The sequence below is a fragment of the Peromyscus californicus genome, unplaced genomic scaffold (assembly GCF_007827085.1).
Source record: "Peromyscus californicus insignis strain IS unplaced genomic scaffold, ASM782708v3 Scaffold_20__1_contigs__length_68692818, whole genome shotgun sequence".
Taxonomy (NCBI): domain Eukaryota; kingdom Metazoa; phylum Chordata; class Mammalia; order Rodentia; family Cricetidae; genus Peromyscus; species Peromyscus californicus.
Window position 1 is genome coordinate 45,594,841 of NW_026294503.1, and position 25,469 is coordinate 45,620,309.

The 25,469-nt window shown below is 41.5% G+C and overlaps 1 protein-coding gene across 1 annotated transcript in view; it reads left to right on the plus strand.

Annotated features, from left to right (window-relative positions):
• Positions 1–25,469, plus strand: part of Tnrc6b (trinucleotide repeat containing adaptor 6B) — a 232,819-nt gene that overhangs the window by 22,849 nt on the left and 184,501 nt on the right. Inside the window, 1 exon segment of the mRNA XM_052748388.1 lies at positions 24,080–24,154. The gene's annotated coding sequence lies outside the window, so the exon portion shown is untranslated.

Genomic DNA, 25,469 nt, shown 5'->3' on the forward strand with positions numbered 1-25,469 from the left:
TTCAAAATAATCTTTAAGTAAATACTTAGAAAATATTGTATGTTGTGAAGAAAGTAAACAAAGCCTGTGTTTGGAGCTATCAGAGAGTCACATCGGAGTGGTCAGGGAAACCCTGGGAGTTTACCTACCTTTAAGCTGAGACTGGAAATTGAGAAGCAGCAGCCAGAGGAGAGGGTGTTTCTGACAGAGGGAGTAGCAAGTACCATGCCATGGGAGAGAGCCCTGGCGGAGTCTAGAAACTGCAGTGTTGTGTGACTCTAGAAGCGAGGCAGGATGGAGAATTGGTGCTGAAGAACAGGTAAGCGGCATCTGTGCCACCCATCCCTGGAAGACAAGAGAAAAGGCTGACAGGGTGAGTCAGTTCCAGGATGCTGGAAGAGTTCTTCTTCTTCCTTTTGGTCTTGGGAATGGAACCTAGGTCCCTGAGCATGTTGAGAGCTTGGTGTACCACAGAACTGTACCCCAGTTCTGTTGAAGAATTTTAAGTAGAGAGTAATCCAGTCTATATTTTTAAAAAGTATGAATCCAAAAGACTGGAGGGATACAAAGGTGGAAATTGAGTGGCCAGTGAGAAACTAGAGTAATAAGATAATATCGAGAGAGATAAACACATTTGAGATCCATTTTGGGAATAGACTCAGTGAGACTTTCTGACAGATTGAAAGTAAGAGAAGAAAGGATAGTAATAAAGTATCTTGCTTGGAGTTCTTGTGTGGTGGTGTGTGCCCATAATCACAGGTGAAGGCAAGGTTATCAGGATTTCAAGGTCATCCTTGATTACATAGTGGATTCAAGTCCAGTCTGTGCTATAGAAGACTCTGCTTCAAATCCACAAATAAATCATCAAGATTTCTGGCTTGAAAAGCTGTATATTGTATTATTTACTGAGATTGGTAAAGTGGGTAGTCTGTTTGGGGAGAAATCAGAGTTAAAATTTGATCATGTTAAGTCTGAGATGCTCTGAGGCACCTGGTGAAAATGTCAAATAAGTAACTGAGCGTCAGAGAATGAGTTCCAAAATTCCCAGCTACAGATACAGATGTGAAAGTTTTCACTGTGAAAAAAAGCACAATAATTAAACCACAGGAGTGGATGATGCCATTGAATGAGAAAGTAAGTACGAAGGGTCTTGGTACTGAGTTCTGAATTATTGTTAAAGTTTAGGGATGAGGTCAGAGGAGAGTGAAAGAGAGAAGAGAAATAAAAAACATGATGGAAAATCAGAGAAGAGAAATAAAAAAACATGATGGAAAATCAGGAGGATGAAGGATCATAGAAGCCACTGCATTTCCAGCCAGTGCCTGGAGCAGTGCCTGACCAGGACTGCTGTTAGTACTATTTGATTGAATGAATTAAAGAGTGATCATTTAAACAAAAGGGAACAATTCACGGAATGTAATGCTACTAGATGAGGGCATGAGCTATTCATTGGATGGAAAGCCTGTGTGTTGCTAGAGATGGAGGCAGAATTTTAGCTAGAATGCATTGAACAGGGTGTGCATGGGGGGCAAGAGAGTGCAGATAGCAGCAGACTTCTAACGTGGCCGTTTGATGTGAAGGGAGCGAGCAAGAGTTTTAGCTGAAGGTGGTATAGGGCAAAAGAAGTTTTCCCCAAGTGCACACTCTCATTAATTCATGTTCACCCTCTCTTATAGATAGCTCCTCCCGCGCTCCTCCCGCGCTCCTCCCGCTCCCCCCCCCCCCCCCCCCCCCCCCCGCTCTCCCCACTTCTTTTTCTTGACAGGATCTAACTTTGTAGCCCAGACTGACCTCAAGCTCTCAATCCTGTTTCTGCCTCCCTAACTGCTTGGATTACAGGTATGTGATACCATGCCGGCCTAGAGGAGACATTCTTGAGCTTCAGAGTTGCAGAAGAGAATGTTCTAAGACAGAGTAAGTGATGGTTGATTGCAAGATTGAAGTTCGTGAGGAGAGGGCCAGGAGTCTCCATGTTCTTCAGAAGGAGGAGGATAAAAAGGGAAGAAGGGTACATATTTGGTCAGGTTTTCAGAACTGGTCAGGAGTAGAAGACGCGCCACTAGTTTTTCTATGGCTTTTTAGTTCTCGGTGAAGGATCAGTATTAGCTGAAAGGCCAAGGAGAGTGGTGTGGTGCTGGAAGGGGGAATAGCTTTCTGGGAGAATGAGGAATTGGAAAGCTGTCCTGCTAGAGAAATCTGGTAAGACTACAGATTAAGATTGAGTGTCCTTTTAGTAACCTTGAGTATATAGTAAACACTGAATTATGCAGTAAACTATATAGTAACCTTGCTGAATTGAGTGCTCATCACTGCCCTTGGCATGGAGAGAGCAGTTTTCTGAGTCCAGGGTCGTGGGGCTGGGGGTTGAGCAGAGCAGAGTACTTGCTAACATGTTTGAGGCTCTGGTTTGAGCTCAGTATTGAGACAGAAAAGAAAAAAAATAACCCTACCTTGCTGAGTCCAGAATTGTGGTATTTGAGAGGAAGAACCTTGGAAGAGAATTGAGAGTTTCTTCATGGGAATGGTTATTTGATTTAACTGTGAAATATAAGTTTAAGAAAAAAGTTAAGTGAAGGGAGAGAAAATGAGGCCAAGGAATAGCCAGTGTCATGGCAATTACAAAGTTGTTTTCAAGGGGCACTTGAGTAAGTAAGCTAGGAACAGCAGACTATGTTTGGAGGTAAAAAGGGAGATTAAACAACAACTTCACTTTCATTCCTTTGTAGTGAATGTAAACTACAACTGAACTTCCCTTTATTGAGTTAAAATTTCCCAGCCACTGTTCCTTAAAATGTCGTTCTTTACAACATCACATTAATAGGGGCTGGGGGTGAAGTGCTTGTTACACAGGCTTAAGGACCCAAGTTCAGGTCCCCAGTACCCATATAAAAGCCAGATGTGGCCATGTACATCTGTAACTTCAGTGTTAAGGTACATGGGAGAGACAGGTGGGTTCTGGAGAGGCTCGATGTCCAGTCAGTCTGGCTAAGTCAGTGAGCTTCAGGATCAGTGACAGATGTTGTCTCAAAAATATGGTGGAGAATGATAGAGGAAAGACACCCAGTGGACCTCCAGCTTCCACCCACTTGCATCCATACATATAACATGAAAAAATGAAAAATAAAATCCCAAACATCACATCATAAAGCAGCTCATGCAAAGCCAGATGGTGACCGTGGAACACAGTTGACAAGATGGGAGTTTAAAATGCAGTCTGAATAGCTGCCTTCTGCAGGTGCCTTCTGAAATGTCCCCATTTTCCTCCTCACTCAGTTTTGATTACCACTTCCATGTAGTTAAGACATTTTTGCTAACTTTATGTGAGCATGGATGTTGATCTGTTTTAGTTGGTTTTATTGCTGATGATAATGAAATATGTGTTGGAGTATTTAAGCATAAACACTCTTTCCAAACATTTTGATTTGGTTAGAACATCTGAAATCATTTCCGAGCTGCTAGCTAGAGTGTTGTCAGTTAATGATATCATATACTCCGGAGTCCGTCCTTACCACTTACACTACCACAAAAGCAGGTGATCACCGTGTTGTTAGTGAAAAAGAAATGTTCTTTGGCTTATTACAGCAGCCTCAAACCTTTTTTTTCCCCCACTTGCATGTGCTTTTACCAAGAAGGAATAAATTAGACAATTTATAATGAAAAGTATAACTTTGCTTTAGACTAATTGAGATTTATTTTCTCTTGCACATCAGAAAACTGAGAAATAAGTAGTAAAGGAAAGGCAAATGCAGAAACTCCACAGCTTGTTGCTGCCTGTTCCTTTAATTCATCTTTAGGTGTACGTCTCTTGATGGTGGTACCTTTAATCCATCCTTAGGTGTAGGTCTCTTGATGGTGGTAAGGCCATTTCTCTTCTTCACCCTCAGTACCACTCCACCTTCTCAGTGTGCCTTGTCAAATGTGCATCTCATTGGCCAAAGCTCTGTCTTGTGGCCATACCTATTCATAAGAAAGGTTGTGAAATGTGAAAGGTTCTGACTGAGCACAGAGTTGCCCTTAACCAAGTCTGGATTCCAGTAGGAGGGATCTGCGAGTGCAGTCAGTTTCCCTTGTACCTGTTTATCGTGTGCACACACACACTTCCTTTTTTTAGCAGACATTTACAGAGTACCTTCTGTGAGTACCAGACATCCCCACTTGATGGGGAAATGAAAAAGAAAACAAAGATAACAAACTGGATTTGGTGACACACACCTGTACTGCCAGCACTTGGGAGACTGAGACAGGAGGATTGCATATTTAAGGCTGTCTGGGCTACATAGCAGATTCAAGGCCCACCTAGGCTCTACAGTGATTCTCTGTGAGTTCCAAACAAATAAACAACAAAACCCACCCCCACACAATAACAAAGGTTGCAAGAACTAACCCTCATGTACCAGCCAGATGCCATTGATGATTACAGGGGCTCATCCTTGTCATCACTAGGTAACTCTAGCCAAGGCCTTCCATACATGGCAGCCCCCTTGTACCCTTCTCATGTCAAACCAAAAGTATTTATACTTTAATGAGTTGACTTGTCTTAGAAAAATATAAACATGACCAGACTACTTTAAAAGTTTTTAATCTAATTTTTATTTTATGTGTATGAGTTTTTTGTCTCCATGTATCACCAGTACCATGTGTGTACCTAGTGCCTGAGGAGGCCAGAAGAGGGCATCAGGTACCATGAAACTAGAGTTACAGACAGCTCTGAGCCAGCATGTAGGTGCTGGGAATTGAAACCAGGCCCTCTGGAAGACCAGTTAGTCTTCTTAACCACTGAATTATCTTCAGCCCCAAGACTAAATGTGTACTTTTGGTAGATGTTATCATAATTTAAGTGCTCTAGGAAACAGTAGAAGAAGACATGCACCAAGATGAGAGAATTTGGGGGCCTGCTGAGAATTCCTTCCACTGTATCACCTAAGTTGTAACCCAATTCTAAAGATACCTGTCAAAAAAAAATGTCAGTGCTGGAGATGACTCAGCAGTTAAAGAGCACTTATTACTCTTGCAGAGGATACAAATTCAGTTCCAAGCACCCATGTCAGGTAGATCACTACTGCCTGTAACTCCAGCTATAGGAGCCCTCTTCTGGCTTCTGCTTATAACACACACACACACACACATACACACACACACACACATACACACGCATACACACACATACACACGCACACATGCACATACGCATGCACATGTGTGAGAGAGAGAGAGGACGGGAGAGAGAGAGAGACAGACAGACAGACAAGACAAGACGGAGAATGAATACTAGGGGGCTTTTGACAACTCAACAGTAGATGAGCAGTCCAAAGGCCACGTGTTTTCTAAACATATAAGAAGTGAGATTACACTTCTTTTATGCTGTTTCTGCTTTGAGGAATCTGAAATAAATCTAAAATGAGATTTGTGTGAATAAAATATAACTGACAGTTGACACCAACCAGTGTAGTGTCACTTGTTTTGTCCAAGTCAAACTTCAGAAGGACAGATAACTTTCAAGACCATCTCTGCATTACCAAATACTTTGATTGCTTGGCAGGTGACCTACTTTAAGCAGTATCTAGTTTGGCAATTCCAGTTCAGTGACTAATTGGATGGTATTATAGAACTTGTAGAATTTAACTGAAGTACTATAGTATATTTTTGTAAAGCAGTGGTTCTCAACCTTCCTAATGCTGCAACCCTTTAATGCAGTTCCTCATGTTGTGGTGACCCCCCAACCATAAAACTGTTTTCATTGCTACTTCATAACTATAATTTTGCTACTGTTATAAAATATCTGTGTTTTCTGATGGTCTAAGGTGACCGCTGTGAAAGGGTTATTTGTCCATCAAAGAAGTCCTGACCCACAGGTTGAAAACTGTTGGTGTAAAAGACACTTTTTTTGTTTGTTTGTTTGTTTCGAGACAGGGTTTCTCTGTGTACAGTTTTTTTGGTGCCTGTCCTGGATCTCGCTCTGTAGATCAGGCTGGCCTCGAACTCACTGAGATCCACCTGGCTCTGCCTCCCGAGTGCTGGGATTAAAGGTGTGTGCCACCACTGCCTTCTGTAAAAGACACTTTCTAAGGGTTGAGTCCTATTTAAAAATCCTCCTTATGGTGTGTTTGTCATTGTTCTTTTATCTTGTTACATATTATGCTTTCTGTATTTACCTTTTTCTTTTTTATTAAAATCTTTATTTTATGTATATAAGTGTTTTGCTTGCATGTATGCATGTCTGTATACCATGTGTGTTCATGGTGCCCACAGAGGCCAGAAGGCCTCAGATCCCCTGATATTCTCCATGTGGGTGCTGGGAATTGAACCCAAAACCTGTACAAAGAACAGCCAGAGTTCTTAACTGCTGAGGCATCTCTTCAGCCCTGCATTATTTACCTTTTTTTTATGCTTGCTGTCTGAGAAAAACCCCAGAGAGGGGGGCATTATGTGGCATCAGTTTGAAACCAGACCTTTAAGCTCTTTTTCCACTCTTGCATTTGTAGTTACAACTAAAGATGAAGCTAGAGTGTGTGTTTGTACAGGTGGGATGGAGAAATGACAGTGAAAGCCTGTTTCTCAACCTCATTGTTACCGCTCCCCGGTTGGAAAATGGCTGGGAGAAAGGAAGTTCCGGTTTGGGGGTTATTCATTTTCACTTTCTTTTTTTTGGTGCTGGAACTTGCACCGTCAGGGCATATGCTTCACCATTGAGTTTCACACTCAGCTGAAGTTTGGGGTTGTTCGGTATTTAATATATGCCATTTTAACTTACCTTAAAAGCTGAATTCTGCCAGGGGTGGGGGGGGTGAGGGGTTGGGGTGGGGGGTGGCGGTGGCGCATGCCTTTAATCCCAGCACTCGGGAGGCAGAGGCAAGTGGATCTCTGTGAGTTTGAGGACAGCCTGGGCTACAGTTTAGAAAGCTTGGTTGGTAAAGTGCTTCCTAGTAAAGCATGAAGAACTGAGTGAGTGTGATGCTCAGAGGGATAAAAGTAAAATAGCTAGGTGTGGCCCACCATTTGTAAGCCCAGAGCTGGGAAGGCCCACTTGGAAACAAGGGGCTCCTGGACCAGCAAGCCTAGCTTAATCAATGAGCCCCCACCTTCCAATTAGAGACCCTGTCTCCAAAAATACAAGGTCAAACCTCCTGAGGAATGACACTCAAGGTTGACCTCTGGCTTCCACACATGCACACCCTCACACATGAACACCCCCCCACACACAAAATAAAAATTTAAGGGCTGGATATCATGGTACAAACCTATGATCCTAGCACAAAGGAGGCAGAGATAGAACTGCCAGAGTTCAAGGCAGCTGCAGTTACATAGTACCAAGCCAGCCATAACCTCATAGCAAAACTCTGTCAAAAGAACACAAATGAAGAAAAACCCCACCTTGGTTTTTAGTAAGTTGACACGCTGTATAATCATCACAATGCAACTTCAGAACATTTCCATTTGCCCCCAATGACCTCTTTTGTTCTAGTGTTGTCTTAGTTCCTACTCCCTGCCCCAAGAAACTTCTATCATGTTCTGATTCTATAATCACATCAGTGGAACTATATAATATGTAATATTTCAAGCCTACTTCCTTTACTCAGCATATTTTTGAAGTTTAGCCTCAAAAGTATGTGGGAGTTTGTGTCAGTAGTAGCTTGCTTCCTGCTCAGCATTTGTCCTTTCACTAGTTACACCCTTAAATATGAATAATATTGCCATGCACTTTAATGTATATATAAGGATTTGCTTAACATAATGCAATTCACTAGTTAGCCAAATGAGAAATGTCTAAAAGTAAAAATGAGAAATTTTCATGGTATAACATTTTTTAACCAAAATTGAGTGTCTTATCTTAGACTACATCAGATAGAAATTTTAGATTATATTCTTTTTAAATTTTTTTTGAGATTTTATTTATTTTTATGCTATGTATTATGGGTGTTTTGCCTGCATGTATGTCTGTACACCTCGTTCATGCAGTGCCCCAGAGGCCAGAAGAGGGTGTCAGAATCTCTGAAACTGGAGTTACAGACAGTTGTGAGCCATAGAGTGAGACCCTGTCTCAAAATAAATAAAAATAAAAACAAAATAGTCTACCTAAGTCTACTTAGTCAACAAGCTCGTTTATTGGACTTGCTTATAAGAGCATGGATAGCTTTCCAGAACAGCTGCATCACCAAAAGTCTCACCCCAACGAGGATGACAACTTCCCCACCGTTGCTCACATTCAACCCACTCTACCCTAGCACCTCCCTAGACCAGGTACAGCTGGGGTAGATTTACGTACAGTTGGGATCAGGGCACAGGAACTGGTGGCTGGAATCTCTGCTGAGGGTCTCTTGTAGGTGACCCCAGCTGCTCTGATTAAGATGGCAGTGGCCGTTATGCTTGGAGGATAGTGTTCCACTATACCCAAGTGCGTCCTCTGACCGAGGTGCAGTTCAAGGACTTGACTTATGTTGACTTGTTTAGCCTTCAGTACTACTCCTTGAGACGGGTAATGCTTTTATCTCCTTTCCTTTGCTTTTCTTCCTTTCTTTGTTTTGTTTGTTTGTTTGTTTTTGAGACCTCAGCATTTCTCTGTGTAGCCCCTGCTTGTTCTGGAACTTGATCTGTAGACCAGGCTGGCCTTGAACTCAGAGATCTGCCTACTTCTTCCTTCTGAGTGTTGGGACTAAAGGTGTTCACTTCTGTGCCCTTTACGACAGCCACACAGCTAGAAAAATGGCAGATCTGGAATTTGGACAAGGCAGTCTGACTCAGTTCCTCCTGGAAAGATTTCCAGTAGGAAAGACCCTGGCTAGAGCATGATTGCTAGGCCGACATGGTTTTCTGTTGTGACTGAAAGTGAAGGAGCACATGGGTGGGAGTGAGTGTGGCACACTAGTTGTGAAAGAGCTGAGTGGCAAAGGTCTGGGCACCTGAAGGAAGAGCTCAGCCAGCTGTTGGAGAATTGGGGTTCTGTGATTTAATTTGTAGAGTTTTACCACACATCCCACTTACCCTACATTTATTTGTTTCTGCTTTGAGGCAGAGTCTCACCAAATTGCCCAGGCAGTCCTTAAACTTGTCATCCATCTGCCCCAGGCTTCAAGAAGTAAGTTTTGTTTTTGTTTTGCTTTGAATCTTTTTTAGTGTAAAGTATATCACACAATTAGAAATCACAAAAGGGCATGGGGTGTGGCTCCGTGGTAGAAGGCTTTCATGACATGCAGGAGGCACCGGGTTAAATTTCTAGCACCCTCCACCCAAAGTGTGTAAAATGCAAATGTAAATTTTAGTGAATTGTTTTAAAATAATCACTTCTTTTGACATTGTGGTTACCCAGCAGCTCCTTTGTAACCTTTGTCAATCATAATCTCTGCCCCTCCCCACAGGTTAGCTATTTTCTTCTGTTTTATTTTCCTTTCTACTTTACAAACACTTCTGATTTGAATACATTTGAAGCCATATGCTATGCATTCCTTTTATCTAGTCACTGTACTTTCAAGATACACTAATGTTTTGTGGCCTTCGCTTTATGTCTAAGCTTGTGTGATTGTCCATTGTGTGAACACTCCACAGTGTTTTTACTGTTCTGCTGTTGGGAATATTTGGGATAGCCACAGCTGAGAGTGTCAAAGGACAAAAATCACATCAATTTAATACAAAGATAATAATAAACTTTATTGTATTTTGCCTTTTTAATTTCTCTTTGATGCTGAGAATGTAGCCCAGAGCTTCATGCATGCTAGGTAAGTTCCACCCCCAGTACAACTGATTTGTATTTCTAGTCCGTATCTGTTTTTAATAATCAGTAGCTTTTATTTTGTATTGAAAATTCCTTTGTTATCTAAATTTAAAAAGCATTATTCCATAATACTTTCTGAAAACATTATTTATATTTCATATTTGAGTAAGTAGCTTATCTAGAATTTGGTTTTTTAAAAGATTTCTTTTTGTTACTACTTTTAAATTACATGTATATGTGTGCATCTGTGTGTGAGCATGTGCCATGAATGCAGATGCCTATGGAGTCTAGAAGAAAGTGTTGGATCCCCTGGAGCTGGAGTTACAGACTGTTGTGAGCGGCCTGATGTGGGTGCTGGGAACCTAACTCAGGTTCTCTGCAAGAGCAGAGTGTGCTCTTAATGACTGAACCATCTCCAGCTCCTGGAACTGGCTTCTATATTTGGTAATTCTTGACTGATTTATTAGTGCTTCTCTAATTTCAGGGCTTTTATTTTATGTTTTTTCCAGATTTTCTGGCTGTCCTTAGCAGGGCAGTTGGTCTGAATCATCTAGTTTACATTCCCAGTATCAGACATATCTTTTGAAGTTTTGGTTTCATTTTGACTTAAAAATGATCTGTTCTTGTGCAAGGCCCTGGGCTCACTCTGAAGCATATACAGAAAACAACAACAAAAACAAAACAAAAATCTACTCTGTCTTGTTAAGGAGCCTCACTGAATATATTTACTAAAAAAATTGTAAAGGCCCGAAAAACTGTATTTTATAGATTGATGCCAGTTCCTATTTTTGTGTATTACTTTTTTCATTTAAAAGACCCAAAGAGGCTTCTGTTTCTTTAGAACTTCTCCTGGGTTTAAAATTCTGTTAGCGGAGAAATTCTGTTAACTTGAACAGGACTGTATTTGTGGTAGAATAATTTCAGAACTCTAATCATGATGGAAATTGAAATACATACTCCCAAACACGGACTTGCTAGTACAGCAGTTTAACCTCTCGGTGGCCAGAGTGGTCACCCCCCTTTCTCTGTTTATCTGGAATTTAAATCTTTGTTTGGCCAAAGATGGACTGTATGCAAACCACATCCAGAATGATTTTAGCTTGTACCACAAAATATGAAGAAAATTTTTTCAGTTGATGGCAACTAGATCAGTGACATACGATGCTTCAGGAACGGTTTTTACAGCATTCAAGATGCATGGGGACAGAATAGCAAACTCACATGATCCATTGGCAAAGAAAAACTGGCTATGTGGCTGATGTTAAATTTGCTTTTGAAGGCAGTTAGATCAAGAAATGTCTGAAGACTCTGAGGCTGCAGCAGGGAGAGGATTTTGCAGTTAGTAAACAGCAGCAGGAAGCTGTGGCAAGGCAGTTTGCTGGTAAGCCATTTGCAGCTTCAAGCAGCAGAACAGAGAGACTCCAGAGAGGAAAACCTGACATGGCCTTCAGGGAATGCTGCTCAAGGCAGTGAAGGCAGAGAGGCTGCCATGCCAGAGACTTTCTTGCTGGCCCATGGTGCTATCAGTGTGACCCTGCCTTGCCCTGGCATTCTTGGACTGTGAGATTTACCAGGGACTGAGTTAGCTTTGTGGATGTTGAGCTGCCCTTAGATGTTAGGCTGTACCACTGGCCACACACTTCCTTCTTGCTCAGCTGCTTAGATTATACTCATTACCTTTTACATGATTCTTAACGTGTGGCCCAGGGATATCCCCTTGCTCACTGTCTCAGTATGGGTTCCTGTTACTGTGGTAAATACCATGACCAAAAACAACCTTGAGAGGAAGGAGTTTATCTCATTTTATAGCTTGTAGTCCATCATCCAGAGGACTGATGACTCAGGCAGGAACTGAAGCAGAGGCCATGGAGGGGTGCTGTTATTTGCCTGCTCCTCAGGGTTTTCTCAACCTGCTTTCTTTTACACCCTAGTACCATCTGCCCAGGGGTGGCACATCCTACAATACCAATCACTAAGTAAATAGACCACTGGCTTGCCCTCGGCCTAATCTAGTAGGGGCATTTTCTCATTTGACATTCCCTCTTCCCAAATGACTCTGGCTTATATCAAGTTAACATAAAACTAGCCAGCATACTTAACATCAGAGTTTTTCAAGGGGTTCTCCAGGTCTCAACTAGTTTATTTTCTACTGGGCTGCAGTGTGCCTTTTTGAGTTGTTCTTTCCTGGGAGCATGATAGAATTTTCCAGAGGATCCAGTACATTCACTACTGCCCATACCAAGAGTAAAAGCACACATTAGTGTTCAGCAGTCGTCTCTTTAAGCCAGACTTAAAAGAACCTTGCCAAAACATAAGACACTGGTTCTTCCTCATATTATTAATATCTTGAAAGATAATTTGAATTTTGAAAATGTTATGGCTTATTGTTGGTAGCTTTCTTTTTCTTTCCTTCTCTTTTTGAGACAAGAATCTCAAAATGTAGCCCTGGAGCTGGAGAGATGGCTCAGAGGTTAAGAGCACTGGCTGCTCATCTAGAGGACCTGAGTTCAATTCCCAGCACCCACATGGCAGCTCACAACTGTCTGTAACTCAGATTCCAGGGAATTTGACATTTTCACACCAATGCACATAAGATAAACTTAAATAAATTATAAAAAAAATGTAGCCCTGGCTGGACAAGAACTCACTATAGACCAGGCCGATCTGGAATTCACAGATGTTTGCCTGCCTCTGCCTCCTAAGTGCTGGAATTAAAGATGTGGACTATGTTGCTGGCCTTGTTGTTGGTAGCTTTTAATAAACAAATATATAAATGCTTCAGACTTTTAGCTGTTTAGTGTGGTATATATTGATAATTGTAATAACATAAAACCACTTTGGAGTCCTTTGTAATTTTTTTGGGTGAAATGAGATCCTGAGATGAATAGGTTTGAGGACCATTGTTTTAATTTCTAACAACTTCAGTTGGAATCACAGTTTCTCTTCCTGCAGGAGGCATAGATTCCCACTTGTGATGGTTTGAATAGGTATGACCTCCATAGACTCAAATGTTTGAATGCTTGACCCATAGGGAGTGGCACTATTAGGAGGTGTAGCCTTGTTGGAGTAGGTGTGGCCTTGTTGGAGGAAGTGTGTCACTATAGGGGTGGGTGTTGAGGTCTCATATGCTCAAGCTATGCCCAGTGTGGCACTCAGCCTCCTTCTGCTCTCTGCAGATCAAGATGTAAAACTCTCAGCTCCTTCTCCAGCACCATGTCTGCCTGCATGGTACCATGTTCCCCTCCATGATGATAATGAACTAAAACTCTGAAACTGTAAGCCATCCCCAATTAATGTTTTTCCTTATAAGAGTTGCTGTGGTCATGGTGTCTCTTCATAGCAATAGAAACCCTAAGACACCCCTCCACTTTCTGAGCATTTTGTAAACTTCTGTGTTACACAGGTTAATGCTTAGTTGTATTTTGTTTTATTTTGTTTTGTTTTACATATGATGTAAGTAACAGGCTATGTATTAGGTGAAATTTCTTAAAGACTTTCAAGGTATCCTGTGCCCAGTGTAGTATAAACCGTTGTTCATAATTATTTTCATCATTGTTATCATCCATATCAATGTCCAACTCACTGGTTTATCTAAGAAACAGTGTACATTTAAAAACTTGGCAACAGTTGGTCATGGTGGCATATACCTACAATCCAAGTACTCTGGAGACTGAGGCAGGAGGATCACCATGAGTTAGAGGCTATCCTGGGCTGTGTGAGACCTGCCTCCCAAAAAAGAAAGGGATCAGGATGTAGCCCAGTTGGTAGAGTGCTTACCTTTCATGAACAAAGCCCTAGGTTCCATATCCTGTCCCCCCAAAAAATGGCCTGGTGTGATGGCTCATGCCATAATCTCAGCATTGGAAAGCAACCGTAAGAGAATACTGTGACCTTGAAGGTCATCCTGGTTCACATATCAAACCTTGCCTTAAGGAACGCAAGTAAACAGAATTAAAATGTGCAGTGTGGAAGAAGAATAAAGACTTTTCTTTACTCATTATAAATGGGTTACAAAAACATTCTACTGAGCCAGATATGGGTGTAGACACCTGTAATCAGCACTTGGGAAACTAAGGCAAGAGGATTGCTAGTTCTAGGCCAGCCTGGGCTACACAGTGTGAGGTGAGAGGTTAGGGTATATAGTGAGACTCTGTTCCTCTAAACAAAAAACAAAACATAAAAATGTCAGAACTAGAGGGATGGCTCAGTCACTAAAGTTCTTGCAAGAAGACCTAAATTCAGTCCCTAGAGCCTAAGGCTGGATATGGTGATGTGTGCTTGTAATTCCAGCAGTAGGGAATAGAAGACCGAAGGTCCCAGAAGTTCACTATCTAGCTAGTCTAGGCTAACTGGTGAGCTCCAGGCAATGAAGGCCCCTGTCTCAAAGGAAGTAGACAGTGACCCTTAAGATAACACTTAAGGTTGTCTTCTGACCTACACACACACACACACACACACACACACACACACACACACACACACACACAAATATACACGCACGCAGTACACATACATACATACATACATACACTCCCTCAAAACAGGCATGGCAAATAAATGAAATAAAACATTCTTATGTGACCAGCAGTTACAATGAAACCTGACTTCTGTCTCTTTCTCGGAAAGCTTGATGAGCACAGTATGCTGTACTTCACAAGCATTCTGAAAAGCTGATTGAGTTAAATTACTACTGTTCTTTATGTGTAGTACTTATATCCCCCACCAATACTGCCCCTGCTTCCAAGAGACTTAGAGTGACTTGTGTTTAGGTTTTCAGAAGGCAACCTTATTTTCTCAAGCCCTTTTGTTAAAGAATTGACCACTTGTCCTAGAGGCAGGCTGGAGGACCTAACAATTGAACAAACTGGCTTAGTAGCCCAAGGTGGATACCTGTCTTTCTCATCATTCCTAGTTTAGACTGCCCTCCTATACCAGGCAGCCTTCCCTGATTTCCCAGATAGAAGAGTAAATTTGACACTTTAAAGTTAAAATTTTACAGCCAGGTGTGGGAGGCAGCAGTTGAATGTCTGTGAGTCTAGGACAGCTTGATCTATGTAGTAAGTTCTAGGTTTCTGCCAAACCAGGGCCAAAGATTCCTCCACTGCTTCAAGTACCATGGGGGAATGGCATGCTGCTCTGCTGTAAGATGCTTTTTTTTTTAAAGATGTGAGTGAGTAGAATCCTTATGAGTAAGCTCATAACATTGTATTGAGTTGACTTTATTTTTTCCTGAAAATATGTGCTTATCCCGCAAAAGGGTTGATTGAGAATGCCACTTGGGCTGGCATTGTATTTAATGATACTGATGAAGTGTTAAGTGACCCCTCTGATGCATACTGTCTTAGTGTACAGCTTCTGTGAAGAGACACCATGACCAGGACAACTCTTATAAAACAAAGCATTTGACTGGGGTGTAGGTGGAGTTTTCCTGTGTCTTAGCAGCCACTACCCAAATAACCATTCAGAGACTTAATATAAAATATAAATGATAGGCCAGTAGCTCAGGCTTGTTAATAGCTAACTCTTACATTTTAAATTAAACTATATTTCTTATCTACGCTTTACCACATGGCTTGGTACTTTTCCTCAGAATGGCATGCCCATCTTGCTTCTCTCTGCATCTGCTTGTGACTCCTGGCTCCGCCCTTCTTCTTCCCAGCATTCTCTGTCTGGCTCTCCCCCTAACCTTATCTTGTCCAGCTATTGACCAGTCAGCTTCTTTATTAAACCAATCACAATGACATATATTCATACAGTGTAAAGGAATAGTCCACATTTCCTCCTTTTTATCTAATTAAAAAGGAAGGTTTTAACTTTAGCATAGTAAATTTATATATAACAAAACAGTTATTAAGCTGTGTGGTGGTGCATGCCTTTAATCCTAGCACTCGGGAGGCAGAGGCAGGCAGATCTCTGTGAGTTTGAGGCCAGCCTGGTCTACAGAGTGAGTTCCAGGACAGGCTCCAAAGCTACACAAAGAAACCCTATCTTGAAAAAACAAACAAACAAATAAAAAACAGTTATTAAGTAAGAATTACAGTTACAATATCCAGTCCATTTGTATTTGGCAAATTTAGAGAAAATACTCTATTATTTATCTTTGTGACTCTAAAGTTTTATATCTAATTTACCTTTTATCATAACTAAGGAAAACTTAGTTTTAACTTAACTTTAACTATGACTATCTTGTAGAAACCCACAGAGGTTTCCTAGTGAGATCTTACTCAGAGTTCAAGAATCTGAGGTTGCTTTACCCAGCAGGACTGCATAAGGGGATGATTTGACCACGGGTATAGTTACCAGGTGTTTGGAAGGGTCTACACTTGGCTTGCAGTGTGTAGATCTAGCAAGGGGGAGGTCTTTTGCCCCGCCCCTTGGCATTGTTATAAAAAGCCCTTTTGAAGAGGCAGAAGGGGCCGTTGGGTTTTGACCCAGGTCCTCCCAAAGCTATCCTGTGTTTCCTTCTTTCTCCTCTTCACTATCTTTTTATCTAATATTTTCTTATCCCTCTCTCCTCCTCATAGGAACCCTTATAAAAGGTGAGAGCTGGCCTCTCACACTATCTAGTCTTCAATTCCATCAAAGACCCCAGAAGGGTGAGATGTTACCTAATGACAGAGACATCTGGCTGCCTGGACAGTCACCCTAGGTTCTTCTGTAACATTGGGGCATCCAACTTTGGCCTACAGGCCTAGTGTATCTGACAGCAAATTAAGACAAAGGCTGTTTTTTTTTTCCCCTAAATGGCTCGCTTTTGCCATAAAGAAAACGAACTCCATACGGAGTTTCTTCAGTGCCCATCATCTTCTCTGAAGTAGATTGGTAGTGCCAGGAGTGGACGTGTCTGATTGTCATGAAAAGCCTAAAGTTATTAACATATTAAATGCCATATTCTGTAGGTCTTTGAAGTGTTTGAAGACCATCTATCTATTTAAATATGTCTGTTTATGAGCTTGAAAACATACTTAACATGATCATAAGTTTGACTATTAATCTGTATTTCTTAATTATATATATTTCTAAGTGAGCTGTGTAAACATAATACCCTAAACACACTATAACCCATTCAGAAGGTTTTTTGGGGGGGGGTCTGGATCTGTTTTTACTGAGCCTCTGTATTGTTTTTGTGATCCCATGAGATGAATCTTAAATTGCTATTTTAGCTGCTGCCGGTGCAGCTTAGCTTAGTGCATGGCAGCTCGTTCTTACCGCAGGCAGCTGCTAGGAGATGCCTCTCTGTACTGTGGCCCATGTGAGAGACTGCGGAAACCCACCACATAGCTTAGCTCTTGGCCTGCTGGCATGGCTCATGATGGCAGCTCAAGCTCACAGGCATTAGCCAGCATCTCTGTACTGCAGCCGGCAACAGAGATATGAGACTAGGAAGCTGCATTTGTCTCCATTCCTGTGTGTTTTTAGAACCTTCCCTCAAGTCTTGTCAGGTTCCACGTGGAAATTCTGGCCCCATGTTGGGTGCCATTTGTAGGCAGAGTTTTCCTGTGTCTCAGCAGCTACTTCCCAAATAACCATTCAGAGACAATATAAATTATAAATGCTCGGCCAATAGCTCAGGCTTGTTATTAGTTAACTCTTACATTTTGAATTAACCCATTTTTTAAAAAAACCTATGCTTTGCCATGTGGCTTAGTACCTTTCTTCAGAATGGCATGCCCATCTTGCTTCTCTCTGCATCTGCTCGTGACTCCTGGCTCCGCCCTTCTTCTTTCCAGCATTCTCTTGTTTGGCTCTCCCCCTAACCTTATCCTGTTCAGCTATTGGCCAGTCAGCTTCTTGACTAAACCAATCACAATGACATATATTCACACAGTGTAAAGGAATATTCTACACTGGGGCTTGCTTACAGTTTCAGAGGTTTACTCCTTTATCATCATGGCAGGGAGCATGGTGGTACACAGGCAGACGTGGTGGTTTGCAGGCAGCAGGAGAGAGCTACACTAGTCCTGGCTTGTGCCTTTGAAACCTCAAAGCCCATCCCCAGTGACACACTTAAAAGGCCACACCTACTCCAACAAAGCCACACTTCCTAATCCTTCTCAAATAGTACCACTCCCTGTGACTAAGCATTCAAATATATGAGCCATGGGCCATTCTTATTCAAGCACCACATAGATGCTTATCCCTGTAGTCCACATATAAGCAAGCTTAGGGAGTATTGCCTGTACAGTTACTAAAAGAGGAAGGGCACATCCAGATTGCCTGTGAGATGAGATGGTGTCAAAGATTTCACAGAAAAGATTGCCTAAGACTGCATCTATCTGCAAGTTGAGAAGTTTGGCCTCTGGGTGCTTTTAAGAGGAAATAGCTTAACAGAGGCTCATGAAACCATGGGTGCTCTAGGGAAACGGAATACAATGTAGCTTTGTAAGATGAAGCCAGAGAGGTCAGCAGGGACTGGACCTGGTATAGCATGGAGTGGAATTATATTAGTCAAGATTTTGTACTTTCTAAATGTCATTCTGATGTTGAAGGTAGGTGGGTATTGAGGATAAGAAAATAAATTTTTAAAAAGGAGTAAAATTAGTAAAAACAGATGAAATAGGCACAGGTAAGAAAAAAACCACTGGAATGTTAGAGATTAGAATTAGTAGAATTTGGTGCTAGGAAGGAGCTGATGATGTTGCCAGAGTTCTGATTTGAGTGGGATGACTGCATTTCAGATGAGGCAGAGGGAGAACACATGTGGGGCACGTGCTGTTTGAGTTGCAGTTGTGTTGAGTTTTAGGGACTTGAGCACAGGAAGTAGAGATGTCTATTGGCAGTAGGCAGTAATGTATCCGGTTCTAGAGGCTGGTAAGAAAGTCAGCACACAGTTGGTGGTTACATTTCTGAAAAGAGAGAAGGACGTTGGAACTACAAGCACAAGCTGGGTTTTCAGAGCTGGACTTAGTGGTGCACCCTTGCATCAGGAAATTGAGGGAGGAGGATCACAAGTTCAAGGACAGCCTAGATTATATAGTGGGACTCTCACTCAAGTTAAAGGGAAAAACTTTTTTCAGCAACTATGAATAGCAGAGAAAAAGAGACACCAGCACAGAGTTTAGGATCAAAGGGTTATGTATAGTCGGGTGTTTGTTGTTTGTTTTAGTCTTTGCTCTTTACTCTTATGAGGGCCTGCCACCTGCCACCACCACCGCCACCGCCGCCACCACCACCACCACCACCGCCACTACCGCCACCACCGCCACCACCGCCACTACCGCCACCGCCACCACCACCACCACCACCACCACCACCACCACCACCACCACCACCCAGCAAGTTGGTAAATTTTCAGAGACTAGAGCTAAATAATGTCTCTGGACATGACAGAGCACTGCACTCATAAATCTATAGCAGCTGTGGCTGCCTGTATTAGACCTGCACTAGATCAAGCCATTGCCTCCTGATGCTGGGATTAAAGGCCTTCAAAGCCACAGTCCACCCCTGGACAGCTTGATAGCCTTTTGCCATCAGCGTAGCAGTCATGGTTTTCAGTGCTCATTTGTATCTCAGTTAAAGTGTTTGGTTTTGCAGGCCTGTAATCCTGGTAATTGGGAGGATGAAGCAGGGTTATTTGAGGTTAGCCTGAGCTACATAGGAAGACTCTTTCTCTCACACCGCTACCCCTGAAGAAAAAAAAAAAAAGAAAAAAAGAAAAAAAAGAAAAAGAAAAAAGAAAAGAAAAAGAAAACAACAACAAAAAAAAATCACCCCACAAAAATAAGGTGTTTTAGATATAGCTCACCATGTAGAGTCCTTGCCTAGTTTGCACAAAGTCCTGGATTCAGTCAGGCAGCGGTGGTGGTGCACACCTTTAATTCCAGTATTTGAGAGGCAGAGGTAGAGGCAGAGGCAGGGATCTCTGAGTTCAAGGCCAGCCTGGTCTACAGAGTGAGTTCCAGGATAGCCAGGGCTACACAGAGAAACACTATTTTGGAAAACAACAACAACAACAAAACAACGAAGTCTTGGGTTCAGTCCATAGCACCTCAGAGGTAGAAACAGGAGGATCAGAAATTCATGGCGTTCTCCCTGATAGAGGGAGGTGGGGCCAGCCTGGGCTATGTGAGACCCTGTCTCAGAAAATAAACCAGTAAAATACACAGTAACAAAAGGTGTAGTGTTTTCTTTTGTTGTTTCGGGGTGTTTTTGTTTGCGTGCTTTTTATTTGCTTTATTTTTACAGTGCTGGAGTATAGTGTATTCCTTGACAGTCTACATTTCAAGACTATACTAGATACCTGCTGGTGACAGCAGTGAGAACTGAGAAGGCTGGTGAGGGAGAAACTGAGTGATGAAGAGCTTTTTCTGTGCTGTGGAGTTTTTAAATGAGAATTAAATTGAATCACACTGAATAGTTGAGTTTGAAAATTAAAACCCTGTCAAATCAGAGGTGATACTAGAAAAGTAAGTGTCATTTGTTGAATATATATGTCTTTCACCTTGCCATATTCTCTAGGAAACACTTAGCTGTAATTATATCATGTGAGTTTAGTTAAATACTTGACTGTAGTCTATTTCAGTTTAGCAAGACCTGGGGATGGATGAGTCCGAGGTCTGCAGGTTCTCATTGTAAGTTCCAAGATTCCTCTGGTTGCTCCTTAAGAGAGTAGAAGAAACTGCAGTAGTTGGTAGCTTACTACCATGACAATGCATGACCAGGTGGTAGGGTTAGATTACTTCTGAGCATTTCAGAATCGTCGTTTGAAGGAGTTTTCCTGGTATTCATCTCTTAGAAGGGAAATACTACTGTAGATAACTTAAGCTGTTGGTTTTAGAGTCAGTTTATGCTTGTCTTCAGTATGTATGTACTTGACACAGATCAAGTAAAGAGGCTTTTTTGAGAAACACAGTTGGAGAATACTTAGAAGCCAGGCATGGTAGAGTACACAGGTAACCTCAGCTACTTGGGGGCCAAGGTGGCACAGTCACTTGAGCCCAGGAGTGCAGAGATGCCCTGTTCCTTCTAAGGAAAAAAAAAAAAGCACCTGGAAAATTACCTAGTTTTCCTTGCTTGTCTGTTCTTGGTCACAGTGTCTTTTTTGTCCTAGCTAAGTGTCAGTGAGTGTCCAAGATGACAGTGAAACAGGCAAAGGACCTTGTTGGTTACAGTCTCCACCTAAAGTTGTCTATCGAGAGCATATGTAATAATGAGCTATACCATTGTGACATTGGTGTAGAGTTTAGACTGATCGAAAGAGAAGTCATGCATGGATCAGTCTGGGAAGAAACTTTAATCAAAATAGAGAGCTAAAATGAGGCAATGTTGTTCTCTTGATAGTCAGAGGCTGACCACCAATTTAAGAATCTGTTCCTTCTCTGAAGTGCCAAGGGTCACATGTAACTATATAACCCTGAGTCTTCCAGGAGGACCAAATATGTTGGGGAGGTGCAGCCATCTCTCTTGACTTTCTTCAGTGCCATTTGATGGGGAACTGCCAATATTATGCCAACATTAAATTCCTGGGATGCAGTTGGGGTTCACTTCAGCACATGCTTGTTGGACATCTGCTCACTTAATTAAAAGATGTGTAAAACAGTCTTGCTGTCAGGGAGCTCATGTTGGGAAAAGAAGACAGACTCATGTATGTTACCAATATAACAGAGTTTATCTCAGAGGAGGGTCTGGGAAAGTCCTGGAGGGGACACCAGTGGCAAAGGAGAGGAAGGGAATCAGCAAACGGCCTTCAGCAGCAATTAGTTCATGAGTGATGGACAAGAAGACCAGATGCAAGGTGGAATGCACAGTGCAGAGATGGGTCTGGTGAGTTCTTTTTTAAAAAAACTGCACTAAAGGTAATGGATACTTACTGGCTCATTTTTTTTTTTTAATCTCTAAGGAGAGGATTAGTGCCTTTTTTTTTTTTTTTTTTACTTTTTTTCATTTTTCTTTATTAAGAAATTTTCTACTCACTCTTGGGGAATGTGGGGATACTGACTCATTTTAAGGCACAGCATACACAAAGGTCAATTTGCTTTTGAGATTGTTGTAACAACAGTGTGTGTAGCAGGAGCATGCGAGAGTAAGTAAGATAGTCCTAATTCTGTGTGTAATACCATTGGTGTATTGATTCAAACAGTGTTAAGTACAGTAAACAGAGGTGATGGTAGATATGGTCATTCAGTAAAGTACCACTTCAACCATTGTGACATACTGGGGACCTAAAACTATCCCTTATAGTGTATAACTGTGGGGAATGGCATGTCCTCTCATAGACAGAGTACTAGGTTGGTTGTGAAACAAAGTAGACAACTTCCAGGTGGAGACAGTTTTCTGACAGCCTGGACTGACCCTTGTTTTGCTGATCTCCACACACACAGGAGATACATTCTGAGCAGGAGAGAGACTTGTCATCAGAAAATAGAGTCAGCCCTGCATTTACTAGCTGCTGGTAGTGAACTAGATTGAAGAGATCGTGCCAACCATTATTTGACATTGGATTGGGAAGGAGCAAGAGTGGAACAGAGCCTTTGGGAAAAGAGATAATGACAGTGAAAGTGAGGAATTGTGTGTGGATCTGAGGTGCAAAATTTGAAAGCATAAATGCTAGAACTTATTGATGAGCTTGTATGAAGGGCTGGGGAATGTGGGATTACGTGAGTGAGCTTAGATTCTGATCTGGGCCTTGGTAAAGACAGTGAAGACAGAGAGTAGTCAAGTCAGGGTGAAGGTAGAGTTTGGGTTAAGTTGAGTCTGGTGATTATGAGACATCCAGATAGAGACATTGAAAGGGCAGTTTGGTATTTTTGAGGTAGATAGAACAAATAAAATAAGAAATAGTGAAGATTTGTTTGTGCATTGTGGCATACTGTAATCTTAGCACTAGGGAGACTGAAGCAGGAGGATTGTTCTTGGCCAGCCTGGGCTACATAGGGAGACACTATCTTTTTAAAAATTTTTTATTCTTTGAAATTATTACATAATTCCATCATTTCCCACCTCTTTTTCTCCCTCAATCTCTTCTATGCATGCTCCCCCTCTCTCAAATTTATGGCTTCTTTGTCTTAAATTATTGTTATGTGTGTATGTGTATTCCTAAATACATCAATACAACCTGCTCAGTACCTATAATAGTAGCTGGATATGTATATGATCTCAGGGTGGTCCACTTGGTATTATATGGAGCTCCTCCCAGGGAACGTCATTTCTTCTACTCTCAGCATTCCCTAGTTGCCCATGTCTAGGTAGAGGCTCTGAGAGCTTCCCCCACCCCCTGTTAGGATGACCATTGGTGTCATCATTGTGCAGATCTGGTTTAGGCATTCACGTTGGTGAGACTTAAGGGATGTAGCCTTTCTGACATTTCTGGGAGAAACAATCTCAAAGCAAACTTCCTGTTCCTCTGGCTCTTATAATCTTTCCAGCCTCTCTTCTGAAATGAGCCCTGAGCCTCATTGTATTATAGCTGTTTCAGTTGGTAATGGGCATCACATAATGTCTTGTTCTCTGCGTTTTGATTAGTTGTGGCTTTTTTTTTTTTTTAAATAATGGTCTCCATCAGTTACAAAGAAAAGTTTCTTTGATGAGGAGTGAGTGGTACACTTACCTGTGGCTATAGGATAAATATTTAGAATGTAGTTAGGGATTATGCTTTTTTAGTAAAGTGGCAGTTGAAGGTTCTCCCGCAAGATCCATGACTATACTAGCTCCAGATAGTTGGCTAGTTTCCAGTACCAGGCATGACTTCTCCTTTTGTTGAGCAGGCCTTAAGATCAGTTAAAGGGCTATTGGTTACTGCCAAAGTATGCATGCCACTATTGAACCCTTAGGGTTATCATGCTGTGCTGGTCATGTTGTGGTTCATATGGGGAGATACTATCACTAAACAAACAAAAACCAGAGATGCTCAGCACATAAAAGTGCTTGTCTAACAACCTGAGTTTAATCTGGAACCTACATCAAGGTGGAATGAGAAACTGTCTTCTGAAAATTGTCCTCTTACCTCCACATGAACACTGTTGCATGCTTTTTCTCATTCACACAAACACATAATGCATACAATAATAATCAAAAATCAATTTGTTTAAAAAGAAAGTAGTAAAGATTGAACATAGATTTTATTTTCACTTCAGAAACTGTTGCTTTTCTGTGTTGATAGGATGGAACCCAGAGCCTCACACTTTGGGCAAGTGCTGCACCAGGGAGATTCATCCCTAGCCTTTACATTTTTAATTACAACTTGTCCTTTATTGAATGGGTGTTGGGCACCTTGTGTTACACATACATTTTACTCTTTTTCACTTAACTTCGAAAGAACACTTGAGGAAGATGTTTGCAGAGTTGGCCACTGCCAACAAACTCTAAACGAAAGTGTGGATTCAGATGAATTGCCTGCTCTGCTGCTTCTCTGGGCAGCTTACATTGTATGGTTCATTGTTATTTTTTTCTTTTCAGGGTTTTGGCTTTTTGCACTGAATGTAACCTAGACTGATCGTCTCAGGCTTGTGTTGCCCCAGGATACTGTCAAAAGTAAGTGTTTTGTTTTGTTTTTTAAATCATCTTCAGTAAATCAGGGGTCTTCATTTTAAAAAGAAGGAAAATATATGGGAAGGCTTCTTTCTCAAATTCTTAAAAAAAAAAGATTTATTTAGGGGCTGGAGAGATGGTTCGGCGTTTAAGAGCACTGGCTGCTCTTCCAAAGGACCTTGCTTCAATTTCTCATACCCACAATGTGGCTCACAACTGTCTGTAACTCTCGTTCCAGGAGACCTAATGCCCTCTTCTGGTCTCTTCTGGCACCAGGCACACATGTGGTACAGAGATGAACATGTAGACAAACACTCATACAGACAGATAATTTAAAAAATAAATTGTATAATTTTGGATTTCATTTCTTTTGAAAAAAGACATTTATGTTTTGTGGGTTTTATTTTTATTTATTTATTTATTATTTGAGACAGGAGTCTCTCTACATAACCCTGGCTGTCCTGGAACTCACTATGTAGACTAGGCTGTCCTTGAACTCACAAAGATTTGTCTAGCTCTGCCTCCCAAATGCTCAGATTAAAGATGTGTACTACCATGCCTGACAGTTTATTTTAATTTCATGTATATGGGTGTTTTACCTGCATATATGTCTATGCCCATGTATGTAGTGCCCATGAAGGCTGTATCATCCTCTGGACCCAGAGTTACAGATGACTATTAGCTGCCACGTAGGTTCTGAAAACCAAACCTATGTCCTCTGTAAGAGCTACAAATGCTGTTAACTACTGAGCCATCTCTCCAGCCCCAAATTTTCTGCATCCTTTTAAAAAGGCAAAATATGTCCACAGTATCAGCTTTTTGCATTCTTGTTTTAGTTATTTCTTTTGGAATACACTGGTATTGAGACTGGGGATTTGCTTTCTAAAAGAGATTTAACAAATCACTTTGCTGAATCTACTCCTGTGGCAAATGGGGCCTATAGACCCCTTCAAACCTTAATTTCAGCCTTTGAGTCTGCATCATTTAATATAGAATCGCTGTCTGTAAGTCTTGTCCTGAGTTGTCTTATTTGGTGGTGCTGGCATCAAACCCAAGGCTTTGCACATACTAGGCAAACTCTGTACCACCAACTTTGCCCCTGTTCTACTATAAGAATGTTTTTTTGTTTCCTAGATAAACAGTGGTTTTTGTGGTTTTGTGTCTTGGTTTATTGTTGTTGGTTGGTCTTTGGTTCTTTGGGGGGCCCACCATCCAGTTCCCAAATATATCACACACAGAGGCTTATTCCTTATTATGAATGCCCAGCCTTAGCTTGGCTTAGTTTCTAGCCAGCTTTCCTTAACTTAACTTATCCCGA